Source organism: Lepidochelys olivacea, assembly GCF_965140295.1.
Source record: "Lepidochelys olivacea isolate rLepOli2 genome assembly, chromosome: 2".
NCBI classification, from domain to species: Eukaryota; Metazoa; Chordata; order Testudines; family Cheloniidae; genus Lepidochelys; species Lepidochelys olivacea.
Genome location: NC_140412.1, coordinates 79,267,586 through 79,286,699, shown reverse-complemented (window position 1 = coordinate 79,286,699; position 19,114 = coordinate 79,267,586). Strand labels below are relative to the sequence as shown.

General features: G+C 44.1%; 1 long non-coding RNA gene across 2 annotated transcripts in view; it reads left to right on the top strand.

The window, feature by feature from the left end:
• LOC311516241 overlaps positions 1-4,088 on the top strand; it is a 32,294-nt gene extending 28,206 nt beyond the window's left edge. For both annotated transcript variants that reach the window (XR_014710365.1, XR_014710366.1), the window contains one exon: positions 3,500-4,088. This is a non-coding gene — a long non-coding RNA (uncharacterized lncRNA). The remainder of the gene's footprint in view (positions 1-3,499) is intronic.
• Positions 4,089-19,114: the final 15,026 nt, after the last annotated feature.

The window sequence follows — 19,114 nt, the reverse complement described above, 5'->3', positions numbered from 1 at the left end:
TGTTAATAGTTAGTCAACAGATGAGTACAATTCCGTCTCCAGAGTCTAGGGGATTAATGCCATAGAGAGAGTAATTAAAAGTTATAGATAGATTTTTTAAAGCCATACAGAGAAGAAAATGTTGAAGTGCTAGAATGTTCAATAAAGAATAAAACATAAAAACTGATAAAACAGAGCCACCTCCTCCAATAAATCTGCAATTAGTGGTTGGCCAGAGATCTGAACTGTGATGAACCAACCCCCTCCAAACTCATGGCTTTATGGTTGTTTTGCCAGTAGGTTCATGAAGGATGGAAAAACTACATAGAGCAAGCTGCTGGAGAGAGAGAAATCAAACTCTTCCAAGCATGAGAGCTGGCAGAGCTGCTGAGATCACAGGGCAGTAATCTGCATATGATTGTCACGTTGTGATTAGAGCTGGAACATGATTATTTTTTAAGGGTGGGGGGCATAGTTTACAAGAAGAGTTAGGGCACCATTGACTGTGGCAGGAATATTAGAAAAGAATTGGGATGGAACCCTAAGAGGACACTTATGAATGTTTTTATTCCCCAGAAGCAGCCGAGATGCCAAGGGAAAGAAAAATGAAAGTGAGGGCATGGAGGGGAATGAAGTGAAAAAATAAATGCAGGGTGTGCCAAAGCAGAACTTTTAGGGGCTTTTTCTTTTTTTCCTTGGGCATCAGAGAGAATGAAATGATATTCTCCCTATGCTCATGAGCTTGGCAAACTTTATTAATTTTTTGTAAGAGCAGGCTTGCTTGCCAGACAGATTTTACCAAGCTTTCACAGCTCTCTTCTAAACTACTCTGGGCAATGGAAAATCATACATTAAGCCAAAGTAATAATGATACCAATCACAAATTAGACTCAGGATGAAGACTCTTTGCTGGAAGAATTGTGATGCAGATAAGTAATAGAGTTTCTGTTTTCATGTGTGCATCATTAATTTGCAATAAACCATGAATTAGGAATAGTTTTCTAAGTATGCCTTCCCCTCTCTTTGCAGTATGAGACTTATTAGGAAATGTAATCTGTCAAATGCTTTTAAGAGCTGCTGTTCCTGGCTTGCATCTGAAATAAGGATAATTTGTGGGGAACAGATGTGTGTTGTTTTTATGTATACTGAACTTCTTCCTATTGGTCTCGTCTATTAGTGATTTAATAAGATCCTAGTGGACTGTATTTTTAATTTATACAATAAGGGAGTGATGAGACCAGATGTACAAGAATGTACAAGAAAAGACCATTGTTAGGTGAACAAAGGTCAATAACGTAAGAGATGAGACCATGTTGTTTTGATTACAAGACAGAGGAAGGTGTTCCGCTGGTGACGTGGGCAGTAGAGCAAAAACCAGAACTCCCAGTTGCATTACCCAACATAAATAACTTAAAACCGGTGGCTCAGACTGTCACCATGCAGAGACTGGAACCTCAGGCTTGTGAGGTCAGAAGGTATTTGTCAGAACTCATGCAATCATACCACTGTACGAATGTTTTGATAATCTTTTTGAAAACGACATTCATATTGTTCAAGGTGAACCTACCAGTGCCATCATTACATATGATTTCCCCCTTCCTTGCTATGTTACTACATCATTAACCTTTTCCCCATGCCTTCCTAAAGAGAAGCAAATGGCATCATACACTGTGCTGCTTCTGTAAAGAACTCACCGCTGTAAAGAACCTCACCAGGATCAACTTTCTATTAAAAAATTCCCAGAAAAAGCACCCATTCTGACCCTCCAAAAATAATCAGAAAGATTTGTCCCCTAGGAGTAGAACCACACTGAGGGAACTAGCAGCAATAGATGAAAAGCATGAGTGTTAAACAAACAAACAAACAAAACCAGAAAAGAGCAGGTTTCATTAATATCTTGCTGTAAAAAAGAATGGTCCCTGCAACAATTGTTAATACTGAAAAAGGAATGGAATGATGCTGCATAACAAATTGTATTACTTGTAGCTACTTAGCCCTGGTCTACACTAGGACTTTAGGTCAAATTTAGCAGCGTTAAATCGATTTAAACCTGCACCCGTCCACACAATGAAGCCCTTTATTTCGACTTAAAGGGCTCTTAAAATCGATTTCCTTACTCCACCCCTGACAAGTGGATTAGCGCTTAAATCGACGTTGCCGGCTCGAATTTGGGGTACTGTGGACACAATTCGATGGTATTGGCCTCCGGGAGCTATCCCAGAGTGCTCCATTCTGACCGCTCTGGACAGCACTCTCAACTCAGATGCACTGGCCAGGTAGACAGGAAAAGAACCACGAACTTTTGAATCTCATTTCCTGTTTGGCCAGCGTGGCAAGCTGCAGGTGACCATGCAGAGCTCATCAGCACAGGTGACCATGATGGAGTCCCAGAATCGCAAAAGAGCTCCAGCATGGACCGAACGGGAGGTACAGGATCTGATCGCTGTTTGGGGAGAGGAATCTGTGCTATCAGAACTCCGTTCCAGTTTTCGAAATGCCAAAACCTTTGTCAAAATCTCCCAGGGCATGAAGGACAGAGGCCATAACAGGGACCCGAAGCAGTGCCGCGTGAAACTGAAGGAGCTGAGGCAAGCCTACCAGAAAACCAGAGAGGCGAACAGCTGCTCTGGGTCAGAGCCCCAAACATGCCGCTTCTATGATGAGCTGCATGCCATTTTAGGGGGTTCAGCCACCACTACCCCAGCCGTGTTGTTTGACTCCTTCAATGGAGATGGAGGCAATACAGAAGTAGGTTTTGGGGACGAAGAAGATGATGATGAGGAGGAGGTTGTAGATAGCTCACAGCAAGCAAGCGGAGAAACCGGTTTTCCCGACAGCCAGGAACTGTTTCTCACCCTAGACCTGGAGCCAGTACCCCCCGAACCCACCCAAGGCTGCCTCCTGGACCCAGCAGGTGGAGAAGGGACCTCTGGTGACTGTACCTTTTAAAATGCTATACATGGTTTAAAAGCAAGCATGTGAAAGGATTACTTTGCCCTGGCATTTGCGGTTCTCCTAGATGTAGTCCTAAAGCCTTTGCAAAAAGTTTCTGGGGAGGGCAGCCTTATTTCGTCCTTCATGGTAGGACACTTTACCACTCCAGGCCAGTAACACGTACTCGGGAATCACTGTAGAACAAAGCATTGCAGTGTATGTTTGCTGGCATTCAACCAAAATCCATTCTTTATCTCTCTGTGTTATCCTCAGGAGAGTGAGATATAATTCATGGTCACCTGGTTGAAATAGAGTGCTTTTCTTCAGGGGACACTCGGAGGAGCCCATTCCTGCTGGGCTGTTTGCCTGTGGCTAAACAGAAATGTTCCCCGCTGTTAGCCACAGGGAGGGGGGAAGGTTGAGGGGGTAGTCACGCGGTGGGAGGAGGCAAAATGCGACCTTGTAACGAAAGCACATGTGCTATGTATGTAATGTTAACAGCAAGGTTTACCCTGAAAGAGTGTAGCCACTGTTTTATAAAATGTGTCTTTTTAAATACCGCTGTCCCTTTTTTTTTCTCCACCAGCTGCATGTGTTTCAATGATCACAGGATCTTCTCCTTCCCAGAGGCTAGTGAAGTTTAGAAAGAAAAAAAAACGCACTCGCGATGAAATGTTCTCCGAGCTCATGCTGTCCTTCCACACTGACAGAGCACAGATGAATGCGTGGAGGCAAATAATGTCAGAGTGCAGGAAAGCACAAAATGACCGGGAGGAGAGGTGGAGGGCTGAAGAGAGTAAGTGGCGGGCTGAAGAGAGTAAGTGGCGGGCTGAAGACAGGGCTGAAGCTCAAATGTGGCGGCAGCGTGATGAGAGGAGGCAGGATTCAATGCTGAGGCTGCTGCAGGACCAAACCAGAATGCTCCAGTGTATGGTTGAGCTGCAGCAAAGGCAGCTGGAGCACAGACTGCCACTGCTGCCCCTCTGTAACCAACCGCCCTCCTCCCCAAGTTCCATAGCCTCCACACCCAGACGCCCAAGAACGCCGTGGGGGGGCCTCCGGCCAACCAGCCACTCCACCACAGAGGATTGCCCAAAAAAAAGAAGGCTGTCATTCAATAAATTTTAAAGTTGTAAACTTTTAAAGTGCTGTGCTTAAAGTGCTGTGTGGCATTTTCCTTCCCTCCTCCACCACCCCTCCTGGGATACCTTGGTAGTCATCTCCCTATTTGTGTGATGAATGAATAACGAATGCATGACTGTGAAGCAGCAATGACTTTATTGCCTCTGCAAGCAATGATTAAAGGGAGGAGGGGAGGGTGGTTAGCTTACAGGGAAGTAGAGTGAACCAAGGGGCGGGGGGTTTCATCAAGGAGAAACAAACAGAACTTTCACACTGTAGCCTGGCCAGTCATGAAACTGGTTTTCAAAGCTTCTCTGATGCGTACCGCGCCCTCCTGTGCTCTTCTAACCGCCCTGGTGTCTGGCTGCGCGTAACCAGCAGCTAGGCGATTTGCCTCAGCCTCCCACCCCGCCATAAACGTCTCCCCCTTACTCTCACAGATATTGTGGAGCACAGAGCAAGCAGTAATAACAGTGGGAATATTGGTTTCGCTGAGGTCTAAGCGAGTCAGTCAACTGCGCCAGCGCGCCTTTAAACGTCCAAATGCACATTCTACCACCATTCTGCACTTGCTCAGCCTGTAGTTGAACAGCTCCTGACTACTGTCCAGGCTGCCTGTGTATGGCTTCATGAGCCATGGCATTAAGGGGTAGGCTGGGTCCCCAAGGATACATATAGGCATTTCAACATCCCCAACAGTTATTTTCTGGTCTGGGAATAAAGTCCCTTCCTGCAGCTTTTGAAACAGACCAGAGTTCCTGAAGATGCGAGCATCATGCACCTTTCCCGGCCATCCCACGTTGATGTTGGTGAAACGTCCCTTGTGATCCACCAGAGCTTGCAGCACTATCGAAAAGTACCCCTTGCGGTTTATGTACTTGGCGGCTTGGTGCTCCGGTGCCAAGATAGGGATATGGGTTCCGTCTATAGCCCCACCACAGTGAGGGAATCCCATTGCAGCAAAGCCATCCACTATGACCTGCACATTTCCCAGGGTCACTACCCTTGATATCAGCAGATCTTTGATTGCGTGGGCTACTTGCATCACAGCAGCCCCCACAGTAGATTTGCCCACTCCAAATTGATTCCCAACTGACCAGTAGCTGTCTGGCTTTGCAAGCTTCCACAGGGCTATTGCCACTCGCTTCTCAACTGTGAGGGCTGCTCTCATCTTGGTATTCATGCGCTTCAGGGCAGGGGAAAGCAAGTCACAAAGTTCCATGAAAGTGCCCCTACGCATGCGAAAGTTTCGCAGCCACTGGGAATCGTCCCAGACCTGCAACACTATGCGGTCCCACCAGTCTGTGCTTGTTTCCCGAGCCCAGAATCGGCGTTCCACAGCATGAACCTGCCCCATTAGCACCATGATGCATGCATTGGCAGGGCCCATGCTTTCAGAGAAATCTGTGTCCATGTCCTGATCACTCACGGGACCGCGCTGACGTCGCCTCCTCGCCCGGTATCGTGTTGCCATGTTCTGGTGCTGCATATACTGCTGGATAATGTGTGTGGTGGTTAATGTGCTCCTAATTGCCAAAATGAGCTCAGCGGCCTCCATGCTTGCCTTGGTATGGCGTCCACACAGAAAAAAGGCGCGGAACGATTGTCTGCCGTTGCTCTGACGGAGGGAGGGGCGACTGACGACACGGCTTACAGGGTTGGCTTCAGGGAGCTAAAATCAACAAAGGGTGTGCCTGTACATCAAGGAGTATTTCAGGCAGGACTGCACGGAGGGTTCCAATAAGAAATGGTGCACCTAAGTTATCGTTGTTATTGGAACAAGGAGGTTAGCCTGGCCTCTGATTGATACATGGCTAGATTTACCTTGCTGCACCTTCTCTGTGAGTGACTGCAGTGTGATCTAGACAGGGGAGGAGGCAAATGAGTACAAAACAAATCTGGTCTATTTCTTGTTCTGACCCACTCCATCTATCTTTTACATCTTTGGCTGGCAGCAGACGGTGCAGAAGGACTGCATGCCATCCACATCTCATGGCTGCTCGGCAGAAGATGGTACAGTACGACTGCTAGCCATCTTCGTCTCTTGCCTGCCTGGCATAAGATGGTACAATACGACTGCTAGCAATCCTCATCTCTTACCTGCCTGGCAGAAGATGGTACAGTACGACTGCTAGCAGTCCGTATCGCCTGCCCGCTCACCATAAGACGGTTCAATAGGACTGCAGGACTAAAGAGAATGACCTGGTCAAGTCACTCCAAATTTAGTCCCTGCGCCCATGTCTGCCCAGGCGCTCCCAGCCGACGTGGCCAGGAGCACCTCGGACACGACGAGGACGACTACCAATCGTATTGCACCGTCTGCTGCCAGAAGGCAATGGGTTGCTGCTACTGTGCAGCAAAGCCGTACCGCGTCTGCCAGCACCCAGGAGACATAGGGTGACGGTTACCTGAGCTGGCTCCATGCTTGCCGTGGTATGGCGTCTGCACAGGTAACTCATGAAAAAAGGCGCAAAATGATTGTCTGCCCTTGCTTTCACGGAGGGAGGGAGGGAACGGGGGCCTGACGATATGTACCCAGAACCACCCGTGACAATGTTTTAGCCCCATCAGAGTGCTCCATTGTGAGTGCTCTGGACAGCACTCTCAGATGCCCGATTGTTTGCCATTGCTCTGATGCTGGGAGGGGCGCTTACAGGGTTGGCTTCAGGGAGCTAAAATCAACAAAGGGGGTGGCTTTACATCAAGGAGTATTTCAGGCAGGACTTCACGGAGGGTTCCAATAAGAAATGGTGCACCTAAGTTATTGTCCTTATTGGAACAAGAAGGTTAGCCTGGCCTCTGATTGCTACATGGCTAGATTTACCTCGCTGCACCTTCTCTGTAAGTGACTGCAGTGTGATCTAGAAGAATGAGTCCCCTAGACAGGGGAGGGGGGGAAGCAAATGAGTACAAAACAAATCTGGTCTATTTCTTGTTTTGATCCACTCCATCTATCTTTTACATCTTTGGCTGGCAGCAGACGGTGCAGAAGGACTGCATGCCATCCACATCTCATGGCTGCTCGGCAGAAGATGGTACAGTACGACTGCTAGCAGTCCATATCGCCTGCCCGCTCACCATAAGACGGTTCAATAGGACTGACTGCAGGACTAAAGAGAATGACCTGCTCAAATCACTCCAAATTTAGTCCCTGCGCCCATGTCTGCCCAGGCGCTCCTGATCGACCTCACAGAGGTGACCAGGAGCACCTCAGACATGACGATGATGGCTACTAGTCGTACTGTACCGTCTGCTGCCACAAGGCAAGGGGTTGCTGCTACTGTGTAGCAATGCCGTACCGCGTCTGCCAGCACCCAGGAGACATAGGGTGACGGTTACCTGAGCGGGCTCCATGCTTGCAGTGGTATGGCGTCTGCACAGGTAACTCAGGAAAGAAGGCGCGAAATGATTGTCTGCCCTTGCTTTCACGGGGGGAGGGAGGGAACGGGGGCCTGACGATATGTACCCAGAACCACCTGCGACAATATTTTAGCCCCATCAGGCATTGGGATCTCAACCCAGAATTCCAATGGGCAGTGGAGACTGCGGGAACTGTGGGATAGCTACCCACAGTGCAACGCTCCGGAAGTCGACGCTTGCCTCGGTACTGTGGAAGCGCTCCGCCGAGTTAATGCACTTAATGCACTTAGAGCATTTTCTGTGGGGACACACACACTCGAATATATAAAACCAATTTCTAAAAAACCGACTTCTATAAATTCGACCTAATTTCGTAGTGTAGACATAACCTAAGGGACAATACTACTAATAACATACACCTGAATTAAAGCTCTTTCTGGGTTTGTCAGTTAAAAAAGGACTGATTAACTGAAGAGTTAAAAAAAGAGGAAGACAGAGAGAGTAAAAGCCTTTTAAAGGAATGGGATTGAGAAAGATGCCTTGCTTGTGTTGAGAAGAAGACAGAGCGATGACTTGAGACTGAATGTGCTTCATCTGGAACAGCATTTATTCAGAAAAGTAAAGCTTTTTAATTGCAATGCAGGCTCTAAGCAAAAGCAGGCATGTTCACATTAGCAGGCAAACTAGAGAAGGAACATTTGAAGACAAGGATTTCAAGAGAAGAAAAAAATCAATTGTATATTCAGGTGACTCTATCCTATACAAAACTTGGGATCTATAATTCATCTTTTGCCCTTTCTGTTCACAACACTGAGTGCTTAGTTTGCCTTAGCTTCTGAGGCTTAGCACAACTCGGGGATGAGTGTGTTTGCTTAATGGAAATGGTAGGGCTCATTCTGCATTCACTTGCAGAGGTTTTACGCTGGTGCAATCCCAGTTACTTCACTGGACTTACAATGGTGCAAATCAGTCATAACTGAAAGAGAATCCAGCTTGCGATCTGTTTTTAGAGAGGCTGTTCTACTCTGTCAGCACAGAAAGAGTTATTTTTTTACAGAGAAAAACAGTGAAAGTATTAAAATAGTTTCTTATAGAAATTATTCACAAAAATGAGATCTATTGTAAAATGTAAGGATTAATTTATTAATCAGAGCTTTCTGAAGTCTCACATTAAGCTGCTTTGTTATGCTAATTCCCTTATAAATGAATAATGGACTTATTCTCCCACTATTGCCTAGCATTTTAAAAGGCCCCATTTAGAAAATGAAGATGTCCTTTTCGCTTTCAAATTATGATGTGTTTTAGGGGGAAAGTTTGTTTTAAACTGAATCCTTGGTTCCCTCCCCCCACTACCCATATGCATCATTCATTGTTTCAATCAGATTCTTACAGCCCCAACCATTTACAATAGAAATAGAAAACTCTGGGAAGAAAACACAACTGAGTCAAAGAGGTAGACTTTGAGAACTTAATTTGGATGAATAATTTAGGACAAAATCTGCCTTGAAATATGACATGAAGGGAGAAGAAATTGAAAGGATGCATTTGTGGAAAGGGAGACTGAGTTTCACAGACAAAGTCATGACTTGGTCTTATACTAATATGGTCAAATAGAGATGTTTGTCTCTGAACTGGGAATCAGGAGATTCTTGGTTCTGTCACAAACTTCTTGTGTGACCATGTGAACATCATTTAAGTTGTTTGTGCCTCAGTTCTGTAAAATGGGGATAATAATAGTAAAATGGGGATAATAATAGTTCCTTTCTCCCACTTATCTGTCTTTTCTATTTGGATTGTAAGCTCTTCAAAGCAGGGATGTTGCCAACTATGTGTGTGCAAAGCACCTAGCACAATCGAGCCCAGTTATAATAAAAAACTCAGAAAAGAGTTTGTGTAAGGAACACTCCCAGTGAGAACAGGCTGATATTTTAGTTCCAACTCTGGCTGCATATGCTAGGAAAGGGTTTCTTAAGAGTTCTTTCCTCAAGAGAGGTCAGATTCTTAAAGGTACACGTACTGTAAAAGCATGCCGATTTCTTAGAATCACTAATATGACATTGCCATTTTTGGCAATATCTTCCTATTCACATTGTTTTTCAGCCCCTTGACTAACAATCATTATAGCTCTCCTCTGCCACCCCACAGGATTTCTAGCACCCATAGAATCCCATCATCCTTCTCTCTGATCTCTGCTATTACCCCATCCTTCCTTGGTTTGGTAGATTTTTATAGCTGCTGAAAGGATTGTTGCCATGCTCTTGGATTAGCCTAATTTCTGTACCTCTCAGCTGGTTGTCTGAGAGTCAGCCAATGCGTTGTGGCAAACAGCTGTCTGGTGGCAACCAAAGGTCTCACAACACAACATGGCCATTCTTGACACAGGTGGGAGCCAGGAGGCATTGCAAGGTGATCTGGAGTTTTATTGAAACTGGGACAAACCCCTAACTGGTCAAGACACCAAGGCTCTCCTTCCAAACTGGGACAATCATAGTAAACGGGGTAATTTGAGCACATTTCCCAGCTCCCTCCCACCTTTCTCTCTGTCTCTCTCTCACATACAAACAGTTAACTATTACACAGAGGGGAAGGGGAAATGAGTAAAAGAGCTATTACCAAAATCCTTCAATGATAACAAGACATGAAATGAACTACTTCAGTTTCACACACTTAACAGAGCTCAAAAATATAATCCCTAAAGTGATCAATTACACACATTACCAAAATAATGTAGAGCTCTCATTATTAATAACTGCTCATTGTGTCTTGCCCCATGTGTTCTTACTGGGAATTAAATGGAGCCAATAAGGAATTTTAAAGCTAATTCTAAAACTGTGTCCCTTAAAAAAACGAGATGCCACAATGCAGCAATGTCATGAAAAAAGAAAAGACTGTCTATTTACTGACTAATTTAGAGCCAAGTTGTCTATCTACTCATCTCTGTGGCATCTGGCACATGTGGAAAATCTCCCAGTACGGGGCTAGGAAGAAAACTCTTTGAAGGCATTTTCATCAGTCAAAGAAGAGGGATCCAATATTCCCCACCCTGTAGAATTAGTAGGGAATTTAGCTCTTAAACCTGAATGCCTCCGAACCTGCTGCAGACCAAGACCACTATACATAGGTCCTGTGCCTTTGCACCAGGTCCAAGACTCCCTGCCTTCTATGCTGGGATGCTCCCACTCACCACTGCCATTGCAACATCCCTGTAAAAGATGCTGCAGGAAGGACAGTGTATGCTGTTCCCAATTCACAAACCTCTTCCCTTCCCTTACCATGTTCACAGAGCTCTGACTCCTTGAAGCCCTCTGTGGACTCCATGGTCAGGGATGATGATGACGTCTTTTGTGTGGAACCAGGGAGATCTGTACGCACATGGTACATTTAACACCAAACATATTATAGAATTGTAAATGTTTTAAATATTTTTTTAGGAATGATAAGGTACTGTGATAAAAACAGACTTGCTTTTCCTAATTAGTAAAGAAATACGTTTCCAAAGTCAAAATGAGCTTTATTTTTATTTCCCATCTCAGCTGTTCATTTAATTTATTTATTTTGTATCTCTGAACTTCCAGGCTCCATAGGTCAATGGCTTAGTAAACTCAGTGCTGCATTGGCTTGACTGCTGCATAACTGTGAGCAGTTTGTCCTCTGCTATATGCTACTAGGGAAGGTAAAAGTACAGGCAAGATAGGGATGAGATCTGTGTGCGGTACACATGGTACCTACTTCTGGCTGACTGCCCTACTTCTGGCACTCTGAAATAATGTCTCTGTCTGCTGTGTAGACTAGTGAAGGGGTTCTCGGGACAAATTATTTGGTCCTCAGAGTGCTGCTGGTGGCTGCTCTCACACTTTTTCCTAAAATATTTAATTAGCTTTAGGAAGAACAACTATGCCCACATACACATCCCCTTTTTTATTGCTAGCTAGTAAGTGTCGTGAAAAGTGACATTAACAAACATACAAGCATCACTTTTCACAGCAGACTTACTCAACTCCGGCAAACCTGGGGACAAATTAAGCCCCCTTAATGGGACCTTGGGGAGCCAGTAGGGGGCTGAAGCCTGATGCCCTATGGCTGGGGGACAGGGCCCGGGGATGGAGCCTGAAGCCGTGCGGCTGGAGCCTAGGGTCCTTTGCTGCCCATTGCTAGAGCGGAGCTCAGTGCTGGATCCCGAAGCTCCGCAGCCAGAGCCTGCCTCACTGCCAAAGACCAAAGCCTGAGCCCCACTGCACCTGGAAAGGTGGGGAACTCGCCAGCTGCCTGCTCCTCCAGTGTTGTGTTCCAGGTGACTCCAGAGGGGGACAGGGCCCAATCCTTGCTGGTGGCCCCAGCAACCAAATTCAAAGTGGTGCATCCAGGAGCAACAGGAAGGGGCCGCTGCTTTGCCCCTCCCCGCAGTCTCAGCCCAGGAGGCTGTGGCTACACGCATTGACAACATCCCAGCTGAACTGATGAAATTCAGAGGAGAAATAGTAATAGATGTACTCACCAAGATCTGCAACAAGATCTGGCAGACCAGTGAGTGGCCCTCCACATGGACACAGTCACTAATCATCACTCCACCAAAGAAAGGTAACCTGCAATTGTGTCAAAATTACCGGACCATAAGCTTAATTAGCCATCCCAGCAAAGTGATGTTGAAAGTCATATTGAACAGATTGAAGCCACAAGCAGAAACTATCATCGCTGAAGAATGGGATGGCTTTTGTGCTGGAAGAAGTACCACAGAACAGATTTTCAATCTTCATGTTCTATGCGAGATGTACTTACAACACCAGCAGGATATCTACCACGTCTTTGTTGACTTCAAGAAAGGCATTTGACAGAGTATGGAAAGAAACTCTCTGGGCAACCATGAAGTACAATGTTGGCTGTAAGCTTATTCTTACCATTAAACAATTGTATGCCAAGGCCAGCAGTGCACTTCTTGTCAACGGCACAATAGAAGAGTGGTTTCGCACCATTGTTAGAGTCCGGCAAGGCTGCCTTCTTTCGCCCATACTGTTCAACATCTATTTGGAGCACATAATGACTGATGCCCTAGAAGATCACATATGTACAGTCAGCACTGGGGGGGCAAACAATCTCAAATCTTTGGTTCGCTGATGACATTGACGGCCTGACAGGTAGCAAAGATGAACTTGCCAACCTTGTGAAATGACTGGATGAAACCTCATCACTGATGAAGGATCAAAGGCAGAAATTCTGGCAAGAACTGTGCAAACAACAGCAACAGTAGCAAAGCTAAAGACAATTTGGAGGAACAAGAACATCTCCCTGGAATCCAAACTGAAACTGTTGCATGCACTGGTCATCTCCATTTTTCTGTATGCGTGTGAGACATGGACCCTTATGGCAGAATTTGAATGGAAAATTGAGGTAGTAGATATGAGATACTTCCATAAAATCCTGGGCATCTCCTACTTCGACCATGTCACTAATGAAGAGGTCCGCAACATCATCACCCAATGCGCTGGGTCATATGAAGACCTCCTGATGACCATGAAGAAGCACAAACTGAAATGGTATGGCCAAATAACAAGATCATCTGGCCTACCCAAGATCATCCTGTAAGGGACAGTACAGGGGAAGAGAAGAAGAGGTAGATAGAAGAAGAGATGGATTGACAACAAAAAAGAGTGGACAGAAATGGACTTTGCGGAGACTCAAGTTCTGACACAATTGTCAGGGGTGGAGACAATTGGTTGATTGCTCATCAGTGATGGTGCCCCAATGACCAATGCAGTTATGGGAGTGGTGATGATGATGATGATATATATAGTGGAGTACTGATATGAGCGAGGACCAAAAAGACCTTTCATTTTTATTCCTGTCAGTTATCACCTAAAAGTCTAAACAGAACACAATGATCTATACCCTATGTAGTGCATCCATGAGTGGTGTTGGGGACAGCGGGACAAAGATGACCTCCAAAATAAGCTGTAGCAGCCTCCTGGGCTACTCTAACTTAAAGGAGCTTCCCCACAGCTGCTAGTGGTCTGCTCTATAGCCCAGAACTTGGAATCACAGAGAACTTTGGGTATTTCCTCTCTTGCTCCCACAGGCATGCCCCTATGCCAGGACTTCCGGGGGTAGGGTATCAGTGCTGTATGCCCTGGCCCTGTACTGATTCCTCCGGACTGCTCTGCCCAAGGCCTCAAAGACTGTGAAAGAGGCAGGGTTGGCGATTTACATTCTTTACAGTTTATGTATTATGCATTATGACATTGTGGAACAAATTGATCTCTAGTGTAAGTGGGCACAATTCCCACTGGAGCTGTGTACCTTTATGCCCTAGCTGAAATTAGCCCTAAATATGCTAGAGACTTTCCCCCCTAAGCCAAGGCATTCCCAGTGCTGGATCCCACCCTATGGAATATCCTGCAGGAAGAGAGTAGAATGAACCACAATCTGCCCATATTCTGTCTTTTGAAACTCACATTTTATCTGAAGCCTACCTGAAAATATACCTTCACCTGTGATGCTGGTGCATGTGCTGAACTCCTGCTGCCTCTCTGCCAGTACAATGCCACACATCTCCTATCCATTTCAGTTTGCTGTTGCTGCTACAGTGCACCGCACACCTACTGAAGGGTACAAATAAGAAAACATTCTTAGTCCTCTTTTATCTGCCTCCTATTGTCATGCTGCCTGAACCCTCATGCGCCTGCCTATCATCATTCATACTTTTCCTCTATTACTGTACATTTTCCTGAATGCAAATGAAATATTCTCAATTAGTTTCCAAATACAAGTACCTCTGAATTACAAGATTCACAAGTATTTCTGATATTATAGGTGTTTGCTTACAGATATCTTCCAAATATGAATATTAGCCTCTTTGTGTTCTTTTTTCATACACAATGATAAAAATAATGTAAAGAGAAGAAGAAAAACTATGTGGAAAGAGAAGAGAGGTGTGAAGATAGGAGAAAGGGAAGTTTTAGTTGCTTGGGTCCATATTCTGTGAGGTTCAGAGCATCATGTAAGATTGGCCCTGTGATACAGCATGGCCAGAGGGCAGCAGGAGAGTGTTAGAGGGAAGAAAGTTTGCTATAAAGTAATTAAAGCACCTGAAGCCAATGAAAGCACCTGAAGCCAGTCACATGATAAACGTCCCCTGCTTCAATCAGACAAGAGGAGGAGTTGAAGCAGAGTGGATTGGCATTGGAGCAAAAAGCATTTTGGAGGAGTTGAAACAGAGTGGATTGGTGTTGGAGCAGAGAGCAGTCTGGAGGGAAGCAGAGAAGAGTTTGGAGAAGTGCTGTGGTGGGCTAAGAAGACCAAGACCCCAGGTAAAGGGACACCTGGTTTGTGTAGAGGGAGGGCAGGAAGCCCCACAAGCTGAAGGGCAGGAGAGGGAAGTAGCCCAGGGGAAGGAATCTCTAGTTCTAGTGGTTTACTGCTATCCCTAGGGCCCTGGGCTGGGACCCGGAGTAGAGGGCGGGCCCGGGTCCCTCCCTCTCCACTCCCCTCCTCTAGGACATTAGTGGGGCAGTTAATACCCCAGTTCAGGGGCAAGAAATGGAGCCCTGAAACCCCCCCCCCCAAGAAGAGAAAGTGCGAGACCCATCATAGTAGTGCCGGCAATTTGCCACAGCCCTTTTTGTAGGGCAAAATGGTCCCTATATGTTATCAAGTAATCCATTATTATTTGGTGATAGTTATATTACACTCACCACTTCAGTTACATATGTAGTCCAGTCCTTCTATATTTTCTTTTAAGCATTATACTTCAATGATCATGTCATGCTTCCTTGGGGGTACTCAGGATTGTGAGGCACCTTACTACCCTCCCCCAGTGTGAGGAAGCCTCATGAGTGCCTCCCATTGGTCAGCTCCTCAACTCCACCAGCCACAGGCCCCACTTTCCCTCCATAGGTTAGCAGTATGTACACTTCAAACCTCAAGCACTCTGAGCATCTTCCTGGAGTGTCCAAACGTTATTACACTGGACACTTACAATATTCAGTTTTGCTGCTCCCAGAGGAGCTATACACCCCAGCTTACCAATTCCACCTCAGATCACCTCTCCACTTGATGCACAGCACTTAGATATGTTTATAGTGAAATCAAATAAAGTTTTATTTAGTGAAACATAGAGATTCAAGTGATAGGAAGTAGAAGTATTGGAAGCAAATAATTACACACAAAATAAAATTATCAAACAAAAGATTCTACTTACTTACTTACTCAGCTAAATACTTTCATGTCTTATAGACCAAAGCTCACTCAAAGTCCATCCAGAATTTTACAGCCAGGATTGGCTGTGATCTTCCGTTCATGAGACACGTCAGCTTGCCTCCTCCATAAAAAATCCAGGGTATCTGTTTGCACACCCAGATATATCAGAACAATCCATTGTCCTTTTTCATAAGTAGAATGCCCCCTGCTAGTTGTTTTTCCCAATATACTACTTGTGTGTAGCTTTTGAAATCTTTCAGCAGGCATTTGGCTCAGTATGCAAATAGGCATACATTGTGAGGCGCGCAATGACCAGACAAGGTGATAAGCATCTGTTATCCCCTGTCTGAAAGGAACCTGTCTGGGACATGTCACTTCCTGTTTACCAGATGTAAGAGCATAATGTTCAGAAAAGACACATAACTTCTTAAATATTACCTGTACATAGATTTTGCAATGATTATAATGACTATTGGCTCTCAGCAGAGACCTCACATGCCACCCTTTAGTGAATTATTATGCATTTTTCTGATTCAGAGGATCCCTGTAAACTTTTTGCACACCCTGTACTCTCTGCAGTATTTTTCCATAGGGTACTTTCTTTGGCTATTTTCCAAACTCTAGATGTAACATGTAATAGGCATAGTTCTGGCAGCAGTGATCTTTCTTCTGCTTTGGCCTATTTTTTCCTGGTATTTAGTCTTTATTTTTTTCCTCTCCTTAATGTGAATATATTTAAAGATTGCTCAGCAGACAGCAAGAAACATAGCAACTATATGCGGCGGTTGATTTCACACCATTACATTTTTTCAGCAAAAAGTGTGTGTGTCTCCCATCTGTGTTTTTCCAATTCATTGTGCAGTATTTTCACCTGCAGGACACAGAGCATTGCCAGCATTTCAGAATCTGACCTTCCTGATGCAGCAGGAAGGTTGTTTAAGCTGGCAAAGCAAAAAATACAAAAACAAAACAAAATTACATTTCAGGATCTATATTGGAAGACACAGATTTAACTGATATTTTACAATCAGGCTGGAAAGGTAGGTTCTAACAAATGCATCTGTAACAACTACCTTGTTTAAGACTCCCTAACACATGAAGCAAAAACATTTTTTTAAAGTACTGGTGTTATCACTAATTATTAATGATGGTTCATTTTCTTTTACTTCAATTTTTCTTTACATAGTTCATCTCCTTTTGATTCTTCTTTCTGCAATGAAATCAAATTATTTATTTTACTGGTAACACAGCAGTATAATCATCTTGAAATCACTTTATAAAGACACAGAGGAAAAATCAGATGGAAAAGGGTGAGAAAGAATTGCTGTTCAAATTAGTGCTGTCAGCAATTAACTTCTAGTCCTCATGAATGGGTTTATAATTGCATCACAATATTATTAATATGCACATTGTGATGTTGTCAAAGGTTTCCCCAGAGTTGGAAAGGTGCTCTTTAAATAAATGTATTCGTTTTAACTTCTTTTGAGGTTGTAAATTGGATACGCTATTAAATTTTATTTACTGCCTGTTGAGAAGCATCAAATAAAAATAAATTCTCACTACTATTCTATATTGTTTTTGTCACAGTGTATATTTTTATTATAAACAAATGAGACTGTACAATCTCTTCTGTGGGTTTTAGACTGAGGATTCATCATCCCAACAGGGGTACTCAAATACATGTAGTATTGCAGAAGTCGACAGAGACTGAAAATATTCCAACCTGAGTATCCTGAAAAGGGGCACCACAAAATGAATTTAGTCCATTAATTCAATGTTTCCTGATGCTTTCTATAGTAGAACCATATGGGTTTTTTTTAATTTACATTAGGTAACACTGTAGTAAGAATCTGCTCCAATATTTGAAAAATGGCCTGGGAAATCACAACAGTAACAGCTCCATGCTTAAAATCTGAATTTGCATGCATCCAGATAATTGTGTGTCTAGCTACTTATTTGTGTGAGCTAGATTGAACTTCAATCACCAATCTCTCATCCATGCCCCAATTTCTCCCAAGCATAAGACTAGACTTTCAGCACCACCAGTCGGATCTGTGAGATAGAGAAATAGATTTGGGTGTCATCAGCAAACTGAAACACTGCAGCTTGTGCCTCCTCACTAACCCTCCTAGTGGCCCTATACATTCACAGAATAGGAGAGGAGAAAAGATGGAACCCTATGGAACACAGCATGACAGCACCCCACTTAGGGTGGAGAAACTAAGGAATACCCCATGAGGAATTTGCATGAAATGAATGGAGCTGTCCATGAAAAGCATCCACTCTTGTTGGGTTTTATGGGTGAAGTAAGGGCTCGTCTACACAGGGAAGTTAGTGCATAGCAAGTTAAGGTGGGAACTTACAATGTACTAACTTCTACAGTGTACTAACTTGTGTGGACTCTCTTGCTGCATGCTAAAAGTGCCCCTGAGAAGTTTAGCTTAGTACACTTCAAAGAACATATTAACTTCCCATGTAGGCAAACCCAGACAAACAGCACCTCATGACTAATACTGTCAAAGGCAAATACTATATCCAACAGTCCAGCCTGGACATCTGGGGAAAAATCCTGACACTCATTCTATGGCAAAATTCCTTTTGATTTCAATGAAGCCAGGATTGTACCCCTATGTACATCCATTGCCAGGAGGAAATCATCTACCAGTGCACTCTATGGGCCATGTCCAGGTCTGTAGCCAAGATGACAAAGGCCCAGGAGATACTTAGTTTCCTTACTTCATAAGAGAAATTTCATTATCTAGTCAACATGAATAAGAGAGCTTGCCATTTACTTCAATGGATTCAGAATCAGGCCCACAACCCATAGAGGATCAGGTATAATTTGAGACTTGGGCACTTTCATTTCATTCACTTTCCTCCATGTGAACTCTTCATGTTCATCCTCCAGCTGTTGTTTCTTTTTGTTTTAAACATTTCCTTCTAAATGATCATTGTAAATTACATAACACAATATAAATCATAGGCAAACCACATGGTATATTTTTAAAATTGTTGCAAACAGGTAATTATAGGTCACGCAATTGCTGATTGTTGTTTTTAACTGAATGGACTAGTCAAAGCATTGGCCATAATGGGCAATGAAATAAATAATAATGATACTTTGCACATGTATAGTGCTTTACACCTGCAAAATGCTATTCCAACTAGTTAATTAATGGAACAGTGCCTTTAATTCCAGTTCTGTGCTAAAGGCCAGAGTGATACAGGTTACACTCACCATACTTATAGTTACCAGGTTATAGTTTTTTTTATCAGTTCTTGTATCAGAAAATGATACCAAGAAAATTAGGAGAAAACTGGCATAACCATAAATCCTGTTTTCAGACAATAAACATGTCTGAGGAAACTAATATTCATGAAGCTAGAGCACTGAGCTACAGTCACACTGGAGCTTGCAATTTTGATGGACGACATGAGGAAAATATCCAGAGCATAAATCACCACCTTGTTAACCATTTAAAAGGCTCCTAGTCAATTTGTAAACATCCTTCCCACAAGCCTCACCAGT